Source organism: Bufo bufo, chromosome 4 (assembly GCF_905171765.1).
Source record: "Bufo bufo chromosome 4, aBufBuf1.1, whole genome shotgun sequence".
In the NCBI taxonomy this organism is placed as follows: domain Eukaryota; kingdom Metazoa; phylum Chordata; class Amphibia; order Anura; family Bufonidae; genus Bufo; species Bufo bufo.
In genome coordinates, this window is record NC_053392.1 from 186195809 (window position 1) to 186205305 (window position 9497).

Consider the following 9497-nt stretch of genomic DNA (forward strand, 5'->3'; position numbering starts at 1 on the left):
AAACATGCATAGCTAGTCCTTTCTGGTAGTTAAACAGTTACTGTGCATCAGTATGACAGGCAGGTGAGAGGCGTGACTCTTAGGGCTCATGCACACAACAGTATTTTACGTTCAGTATACTGGCCGTTTTTTGAGTTCAGTATGTGGTACATATACTGAACCATTCATTTCAATGGTTCAGCAAAAAAAAATTGAAGTGTCTCCATGTGCATTCCGTTTCAGTATTTCCGTATTTCCGTACAGTGAAAAGATAGAACATGTCCTATTCTTGTAGGCAAATCACGGTGCTTGGCTCCATTCAATCAATGGGTCCGCAAAAAAAAAAACGAAACACATACTGAAATGCATCCGTATGTCTTCCGTATCCATTCCGTTTTTGCTGAACCATCTATTAAAAATGTTATGCACAGACCAATTTTTTCTATGTAATTACTGTATACTGTATATGGCATACGGAAAAACGGAAAGGAAGCGGAAACACAACGGAAACAAAAAATGGAACAACGGATCTGTAAAAAACGGACCGCAAAACACTGAAAAAGCCATACTGTCGTGTGCATGAGCCCTTAGCCTCAAACGAGATCCCTTTTAAGGTATACCAATAAAATTGTTATTTTAGGGGTTACTCTATATGCTGGAATTGTTTACAACTATATACCCCACTATATTTATGTATATTGACTTTGCTGGAATTTGATTTTCAGTTGATACTTCACTTATTTGGTCAGTTACGGACATGGCTTTTTTTCTCACAGAAAAGGTGGTGGAACTCACCCCCCTCCCCTGGCCACGCCCCTACCCAACCCTAGCACCGCCCCCCTAAACGCCCCTACCCGCCCCCTACCCACCCTTAGGACCGCCCCCTCTACCCAACCCTAGGACCGCAAGTAAAATTTGGGGGGGGGGGGGGGTATAAAAGTCCAGCCCAGCAAAGAAATCCCCCAGATGGGGATGGCACTGTTAATGGGGGATCTGGGGATGGCACTGTTAATCTGTTAATGGGGGGATCTGAGGATGGCATTGTTATGGGGTGGAGGATCTGGGGATGGCATCCACAGATCCCCCATCCTATAACAGTGCCATCCACAGACCCCCCCCATCCTATAACAGTGCCATCCACAGACCCCCCCACCCCATAACAGTGCCATCCACAGACCCCCGCCACCCCATAACAGTGCCATCCACAAACCCCCCCCCCACCCCATAACAGTGCCATCCACAGACCCCCGCCACCCCATAACAGTGCCATCCACAGACCCCCCCACCCCATAACAGTGCCATCCACAGACCCCCCCCCACCCCATAACAGTGCCATTCACAGACCCCCCCACCCCATAACAGTGCCATCCACAGACCCCCCCACCCCATAACAGTGCCATCCACAGAAACCCCCACCCCATAACAGTGCCATCCACAGACACCCACCCACCCCATAACAGTGCCATCCACAGACCCCCCACCCCATAACAGTGCCATCCACAGACCCCCCCTCCTTAACAGTGCCATCCACAGACCCCCCCACCCCATAACAGTGCCATCCACAAACCCCCCCACCCCATAACAGTGCCATCCACAGACCCCCCCCACTGCATAACAGTGCCATCCACAGACACCCACCCACCCCATAACAGTGCCATCCACAGACCCCCCACCCCATAACAGTGCCATCCACAGACCCCCCCTCCTTAACAGTGCCATCCACAGACCCCCCCTCCTTAACAGTGCCATCCACAGACCCCCCCCACCCCATAACAGTGCCATCCACAGACCCCACCCACCCCATAACAGTGCCATCCACAGACCCCCCACCCCATAACAGTGCCATCCACAGACCCCCCTTAACAGTGCCATCCACAGACCCCCCAACCCCATAACAGTGCCATCCACAGATCCCCCCCCACCCCATAACAGTGCCATCCACAGACCCCCCCACCCCATAACAGTGTCATCCACAGACCCCCCATTGCCGCTCCAGTAGAGACTTATAAAATGTGTAATTAAATGAATAATGATTCCTGCTGCCCCTCAGTAAGATAAATTTCAATATATTGTACTCACAGCCGGCTACTGTTATCGTAATGCAGGCGGCCGGGCAGACGAGCGGCAGCATCAATGACTGACGTCACGTGCGTGCGCCGCCTACTTTATGAATAAAGCAGGCGGCCCAGGCAGGTGACGTCAGTCAGTGACGCTGCCGCTCGTCTGCCCGGCCGCCTGCATTACGATAACAGTAGCCGGCTGTGAGTACAATATATTGAAAGTTATCTTACTGAGGGGCAGCAGGAATCATTATTCATTTAATTACACATTTTATAAGTCTCTACTGGAGCTGGGGGCCGGAGCACAGTGAACGCACCGGCCCCCAGCTCCTCCTCCCAGTCCCTCCCCGCTGATACATCGCAGGCTGCGATGTCAAAAGGTGGCGGAACGCCGTTCCGGTGCGTTCCGCCAGAAAAAAAGCCCTGGTTACGGGTCAAAAAAACATAACAGGTGAAGATATTTTCATGATACCTTATCTATGTGTAGGATTGGCTCCTGATTTTGGCTCACCATACCGTAACTGCTGGAATTAACTGACAAAATAACTGAAGTATGAACTGAAGTATTAACTGACCAAATAACTGAAATATAACTGAAGTATGAGCCTTATAGGTCAATGTTAGCATCAGGTACAATATACTTAACCATGCAGTGGCCCAAGATTCTAATATAATGGGAAAGAGCTATTTCGTTTTTCCCGTCTGCTGCTTCCACATAGATTGCTAGATAACTATTAGCACACAGATACAAGTAGTAGCCCCAGGACAGAGTGGGGAGGGTGTCAGTAGTATTTTTGTGTTGAAAACAAAGATAACGTGTGATGATGGGAATATTTACATGTCTTTTATGTTTTGAACCCACTGGGTTCATGATCAAATACAGATCGTGTGATAGATGTTAGCCCAGCGGCCTGTGTCGGCGCCGCTGCCCCTATCAGCAGGCACTGGCGCCGGGCTCCCTCTTTTCCCTCCTGCCGCCCAGCGGACAAACACAGGCCGCAACTAACTTAAAGAGGACCTTTCACCGATCCTGACATTGTGAACTAAGTATCATGACATATACAGCGGCGCCCAGGGATCTCACTGCACTTACTATTATCCCTAAGCACCGCTCCGTTCTCCCGTTATGTCCTCCGGTATGTTCGGGGACTTGGTCATAGTAGGCGGAAACTGCCTTTGTTCTGCGGGCGTCTCCTTCTCCTAGGCTTTAGCGCTGGCCAATCGCAGCGCAGAGCTCACAGCCTGGGAGAAAAAAAACTCCCAGGCTGTGAGCTCTGCGCTGCGATTGGCCAGCGCTACAGCCTAGGAGAAGGAGACGCCCGCAGAACAAGGGCAGACTCCGCCTACTATAACCAAGTCCCCGAACATACCGGAGGACATAATGGGAGAACGGAGCGGTGCGGCGCTTAGGGATAATTGTAAGTGCAGTGAGATGCCTGGGCGCCGCTGTATATGTCATGATACTTAGCTCACAATGTCAGGATTGGTGAAAGGTCCTCTTTAACTCTGCTACATGTGATACATGCCAGTGTTTCCTTGCTGCTGGAAACTTGCAATGCTGCTGAAGCTTGTGTGGGTGTGTCTCTCTTTCCTATGTCACACGCCCACTGTCTCAGCAGCCAATGGCCGGATTGCAGCATGTATTTAAAGGCACTTCCTACTACAGGAAGTTGCCTGAGCAACCTCATTGTCTAGCTTGTCTAGTCCCTGCGCAAAGGTGTTTATCTTTTCTGCCTTCTTTTGTACCGAATCCTGCTATTGTACTCCTGGACTTTAGTTTCTGTGGCCTGCCTCTGACCTCGGACTTCGTTTATGGACTTTGCCTGTTTGCTGCCTGCCCCTGACCTCGGATCTTGTTTGCTGACTTCGCTTGATTGCCGCCTGTCCTGACCCGTACCTCCAGGCCTTGTACGTCCCCTTGGTTCTTGCACCGAGCACTCTGACCCCCTGGTCAGCTGCCACTGACTTGGGGACTACTCTGGAGTGGCACCTGGCAGCTACCCTATGGCCCAAGCCTATCCCCACCATCAGGGGCTTTAGTGAATACCAGGTAGCTGCTTAGTTACACCCCTCCGGAGTATACCCAGTCAGTGGCGCAGTGGGTCCACACCCGCTTGCATAACAGTTTGCTCAGGCCATGGACCCCACTGATCCGAACCTGCCCAGCAACATTGAGTTACACCAGGAGTTGGCTCAGCAGTGTGAGCGTCAGGATCAAATATTATCCTTCCTACGCAATGTGAATATGCGTCTAAATGACCTGACATCTGCTAACCCAGCGCCATCAAACTTCTCTAGCCCGGTTAACGCGACTTCTGCTTCGCCCTCTTCCAACATACCAGGATCAGGACCACATCTCTCAGCTCCGCCACGTTTTAATGGTGACCCCAAGCAGTGCTGGAGGTTCACAAACCAATGTACCCTTCATTTTGAACTTTTGCCTCACCAATTTGCCTCGGACCGAGCCAAAGTGGCTTTTCTTATGTAACACCTCACAGGGGAGGCACTAGCCTGGAGCAATCCCCTTTGGGAAAGGAACAACCTAGTTATAATGGATCTTTGGGTCTTCCACTTCTGTCACATCCTCCCTACTGAGGTTGCGTCAAGGGAACCAATCCGTGGGCCAGTATGCAGTCCAGTTCCGTACGCTAGACTCTGAACTCAGCTGGAATAATGAGGCACTGGTGGCCATTTTTTGGGAAGGCCTCTGTGGGAGAATTAAAGAGGAGCTGGCCGGACGGGATGTTCCTTCCACTCTGGATGACCTCATCTCCCTGGCTGCTCGAATTGACTTACGGTTCCAGGAACGTGCCAGAGAAGTGGTACATGAGGGGAAGCCTTGTCATCTGGCATTTCCTCTTCAGAAAGCTCCTAACCCTCTGCCTTCCATGTTGTCTGCAGTTCCTGAGCCCATGCAGGTCGACCGAGTTAGGCTGTCTGAACAGGAACGTGATCACCGCCGTGCCAAAGGACTTTGTTTCTATTGTGGTGGTTCTGATCATGTGCTTCGTGCTTGTCCCCTGAAGCCGGGAAAACTCCCGAGCCTAGGGTCCATTGGAGAGGCGGCTCTAGGTAAAGATAATTCCTCTCAACCCCTGACTCTGCCGGCAACCTTGTCGTTTGGAGATAATCGGTTCACGAAGACAGCTCTTCTGGATTCTGGATCGGCAGGAAACTTCCTGCAGCAAGCCATAGTGGATCAATATCGTATTCCAGTCCGACGCCTGCAGAGACCATTGATGGTGTCATCCGTCGATGGAAGGGCTCTATCTGAGTCCGTACAATTTTGTACTGAACCTGTAAGACTACAGGTGGGAGCTCTTCATACAGAAGAGATTTCGTTCCTGATTCTTGAAGTCTTTCTCACCCTCTCCTTTTAGGGCTTCCATGGCTCTGTACCCATGAACCTGTTCTTGATTGGAAGTCAGGAGAGGTGCTTCGTTGGGGACAGTACTGCCTTGGAAAGTGTCTTTCTCCTGTTCGGCCTGCTCGGTTACCCTGGGTACCACCAAATCTTTAAAATCTGCCTGCAGCATACCATGTCTATGCCGACGTCTTTGATAAGAAGGAGGCTGAGATGTTACCTCCATATAGGCCCTATGATTGTCCAATTGATCTGACTCCTGGTTCTTCACCTCCCCGTGGTCGCATTTATCCTCTGTCACCAGCCGAGACATAAGCCATGTCTGAGTATATCAAAGAAAATCTTGACAGAGGATTTATCCGGAAATCATCTTCTCCGGCTGGCGCTGGCTTCTTCTTTGTAAAGAAAAAAGATGGTTCTCTCTGCCCATGCATCGATTATAGGGGCCTAAATAAAATCACTATCAAGAACAAATACCTCCTTCCCCTTATTCCAGAGTTGTTTAACCGCCTCAGAGGAGCTAAGATGTTCTCCAAATTAGATCTGCGTGGGGCCTACAACTTGATCCGAATTCGTCAAGGGGACGACTGGAAGATCGCCTTCAACACCCGTGACGGTCACTATGAATATCTGGTGATGCCCTTTGGACTAAGCAATGCTCCTGCAGTGTTCCAAGAATTCGTTAATGATATTTTCAGAGACTTGTTATACTCTTGTGTTGTGGTTTATCTTGATGATATCCTTGTCTTTTCTCCAGATTTGGCTACTCACCAAAGTCAGGTTCGCCTGGTTCTTCAAAGGCTAGGAAAAAATCGTCTGTATGCCAAGTTGGAAAAATGTCTATTCGAACAAACCTTGCTTCCATTTTTGGGGTACATAATATCTGATACTGACCTACAGACTGATCCTGAAAAGCTGTCTGCGATTTTGAAGTGGCTCCGTCCTTCTGGTTTAAAGGCTATTCAATGCTTCCTGGGGTTCGCCAACTACTACCGCCAGTTCGTGCCACACTTCTCTTCTTTGACAGCCCCTATCTCAGCCTTGACGTGTAAAGGGGCGAATCCCAAAAATTGGACTGCTGAGGCTGAATCAGCCTTCCAAGCCTTGAAACAGGCCTTCTCTGTGACTCCAGTACTCCATCGTCCTGATGCCAGTAAGCAATTTTTCTTGGAGGTAGATGCATCGTCTATCCGAACTGGGGCTGTGCTTTCACAAAAATCTCCCTCAGGTAAGATGACATCATGTGGCTCCTTCTCCAGGGCCTTCTCCGCTCCTGAGCGCAACTACTCAATCGGGGACAGAGAGTTGTTGGCCATCAAAATGGCATTGGAGGAATAGCGATACCTTCTGGAGGGAGCCAGTCATCTGGTATTGATCTATACTGACCACAAGAATCTTACCTACCTACAGTCTGCACAGAGACTTAATCCACGCCAAGCTCGATGGTCCCTCTTCTTTGCTCGTTTTGATTTTGTTCTTTACTTTCATGCTGCAGATAAGAACATCAAAGCAGATGCTCTTTCAAGATCCTTTGATTCCACTGACCAGGAGGAGGAGCCCCAATTCATCATTTATCCCGCTAAAATCTTGGCCTGTCCAGTCAAGCTATCTGAAATTCCTCCTGGAAAAACCTTTGTTGCAGAATCTCTCAGAAAGCAAATGTTACTATGGGGTCATTCATCTAAAGTGGCGGGTCATGCTGGTCAGAGAAAGACCTTCAGGTTAATTGCACAGCGGTACTGGTGGCCATCCATGCGACAAGACATCCTAGAATTTGAGGCTGCTTGTCCATCCTGCGCGCAAAATAAAACTTCCAAACAGTGTCCAGCCGGCCTTCTGCTTCCTCTTCCAGTTCCTGAGGTTCCCTGGCAACAAATAGCCATGGACTTTATCACAGATCTACCCACATCCTTCGGTTGTTCTGTAATTTGGGTAGTAGTTGCCCGCTTCTCCAAAATGACACATTTCGTCCCTCTGCCTGGTCTTCCTTCTGCTCCCCAACTGGCCAAGAAATTTATCGAACACATTTTTAGTCTCCATGGCTTTCCACTCTGTATTGTGTCTGATAGAGGCGTACAGTTCACGTCTAAATTCTGGAGAGCTCTCTGCAAGCTAGTAAATGTATCTCTGGACTTCTCGTCAGCATATCATCCTCAGTCCAACGGTCAGGTGGAGCGTGTTAACCAAATTCTGACAAACTTCTTGCACCACTTCACTAACAGTCATCACGACAACTGGGTCGAACTATTGCCTTGGGCTGAGTTCTCATACAACAATCATGTCAGCGAGTCTTCCAAGAAATCTCTATTTTTTTGTTGTTTATGGCCAACAACCAAATATCCCACTCCCGGTGTCTCCTTCTTCCGGTATCCCTGCTGCAGATGCCACCTCAAGAGAGTTCTCTAAAATCTGGGAGGAGACTTGGGGAGTAATTAACCTACAAAACCTCTCTGTCTAAACTTGACAGCAAAACAATCCACCTGTACGGCATCCAATATAGTAGCAAAAAAGGAGGTAGAGATAGTATACCAAAATATCAGTTTATTATCAAATACAAAATATGGGGAAAAGACAGGATGATAAACAGTGTACAGAGAAGCAAAGGGCAGTTTACACAACTGCTTCCACATATGTATCCACACGGCAATAAGCACTAAGTGGCTAACAGGTAAAGGGGCCTGTAGTTCAAGGACAACCACATCTGCATGGAAAATAATAAAGATCATCCCATATTGGGCTATATAATATAATGCAGAAAAAAGGAAAAAATCACTGGATGTCCGTAAATTACACCACACCGTCCAAGGATCATAGGCAACAGAGACTGACAAGCACAATACAAAAATATCTCCAGTCAAATCTATGGCTGAGTCCCAAGGTATAACGAAAGTCAGAAAGATATCTGAGGCCTGATGTGGCTACAAATTAAGCCCTATATGGATGTCGAACTGTACTATACATGGGACGTACCTGAAGACATAATGGAAGCAGGAGGATACTGGACTCTAGGCGCAAGACCTCGACGCGCGTTTCACCTCAGCGGCTTCGTCAGGAGGTGACAAAGCCGCTGAGGTGAAACGCACGTCGAGGTCTTGCGCCTAGGGTCCAGTATCCTCCTGCTTCCATTATGTCTTCAGGTACGTTCCGTGTATAGTACAGTTCGACATCCATACAGGGCTTAATTTGTAGACACATCAGGCCTCAGATATCTTCTGACTTTCGTTATACCTTTGGGATTCAGCCATAGATTTGACTGGAGGTATTTTTGTATTGTGCTTGTCAGTCTCTGTTGCCTATGATCCTTGGACCGTGTGGTGTAATTCACGGACATCCAGTGATTTTTTCCTTTTTTCTGCATTATATTATATAGCCCAATATGGGATGATCTTTATTATTTTCCATGCAGATGTGGTTGTCCTTGAACTACAGCCCCCTTTACCTGTTAGCCACTTAGTGCTTATTGCCGTGTGGATACATATGTGGAAGCAGTTGTGTAAACTGCCCTTTACTTCTCTGTACACTGTTTATCATCCTGTCTTTTCCCCATATTTTATATTTGATAATAAACTGATATTTTGGTATAGGAGACTTGGGGAGCTCTGAAAGAGGCTTCTGTGCGCATAAAAGAGTCTGCGGATAAAAAACGTAGAAATTCTCCAAAATTCCTTCCTGGTGATAAAGTCTGGCTCGCTTCCAAATACATCCAGCTCAAAATACCCTCCTACAAATTGGGTCCTCGCTTCATTGGTCCATTTGAAATTCTTGAACAAATCAATGATGTTTCCTACAAGCTTAAGCTACCAGCCTCCCTCAGGGTACCGAATTCCTTCCATGTCTCCCTGCTGAAGCCCGTCATCCTGAATCGAATTGAATTTTTCAAGAAACCTGTCTCTGCTCTTGTTGCGGTCAGTGATGAGAACGTCTATGAGGTAAAGGCCATTCTGGGGATGAAGAAGAGTAGAGGGAAAACCCTGTTTCTGGTGGATTGGAAGGGGTTTGGCCCTGAGGAGAGATCTTGGGAACCCAGAGAGAACATCAATGCCCCCTTTCTGCTGATAAAATTATTGTCCAGGACCAGGCCTGAGCAGAGGGGG